This window comes from Penaeus monodon, chromosome 18, assembly GCF_015228065.2.
Source record: "Penaeus monodon isolate SGIC_2016 chromosome 18, NSTDA_Pmon_1, whole genome shotgun sequence".
NCBI lineage: Eukaryota > Metazoa > Arthropoda > Malacostraca > Decapoda > Penaeidae > Penaeus > Penaeus monodon.
The window spans coordinates 3,076,629-3,077,600 of NC_051403.1; positions in this window are offsets into that span (position 1 = coordinate 3,076,629).

Below are 972 nucleotides of genomic sequence, written 5' to 3' on the forward strand. Positions count from 1 at the left end.
TGACGATTATGCGATATCTCACCCGTTTGGAAAGGAAGGTGAAATAGAGAAAAAAGGGAAGAAACGGAGTGAGAGGGAGAAAGAAGGACAGAGAGAGAGAGAGAGAGGGAAAGAGAGAGAGAGAGAGAGAGAGAGAGAGAGAGAGAGAGAGGGAGAGAGAGAAAAAGAGAGAGACGGAGATAGATAGATAGATAGATAGATAGATAGACAGAGAGAGAGAGAGAGAGAGAGAGAGAGAGATAGATAGGTAGAGAGAGAGAGAGAGAGAGCCAAAGACAGAGAGAGAGAGAGAGAGAGAGAGAGAGAGAGAGAGAGAGAGAGAGAGAGAGAGAGAGAGAGAGAGAGAGGAGAGAGAGAGAGAGAGACGAAGAAAAAGGGAGAGAGTTTCGGAGATATGTAAACCTTGTGGCTGCTAGTGTCACTCGCGATCTGCATTTTTTACCGCTTGCTTAGCCGAGATTGAAAGTATCTTGAGCTCATTTTCTTGAGAAGTTGAGTTCCTCGGGACGCAAAGTTCTGATGATATCATACGCACATTACAAGTTTTCTTCTTTTTTTTTCTTTCTTTTATGAGGAAGAGAGGGGGGAGGGAGGGAGAAAGGGAGTTACGTCTGGAGTGTATGAAGTTACGGAATGAATTCTGCAGTTCTTGAGAAACAAAAAATACACACACAAAAAGAGACTATGACGGACTGCAGAGCTCAGACGATGCCTTAGTCCACAAGTGCTTTAAAGCAGAGGAAGACAAAGAAGAACACCGAGGACAAGAAAGTGGGATACAAGTTTGCTTTTTTTTCGGGTAGGTTGGTATCTTGAAGATTAAGGACATTAAAACATTCTTGTGAAATTCTTTGTCGATGTGAAGTGTAATTTTTTTTCGTATGTTCTAAAGGTTATTATGAAATTCGAATATTCAAAGATAAAAAAATGAGATATATGAGAAATTCTGAAGCAATAAAGTTGATCTGGATA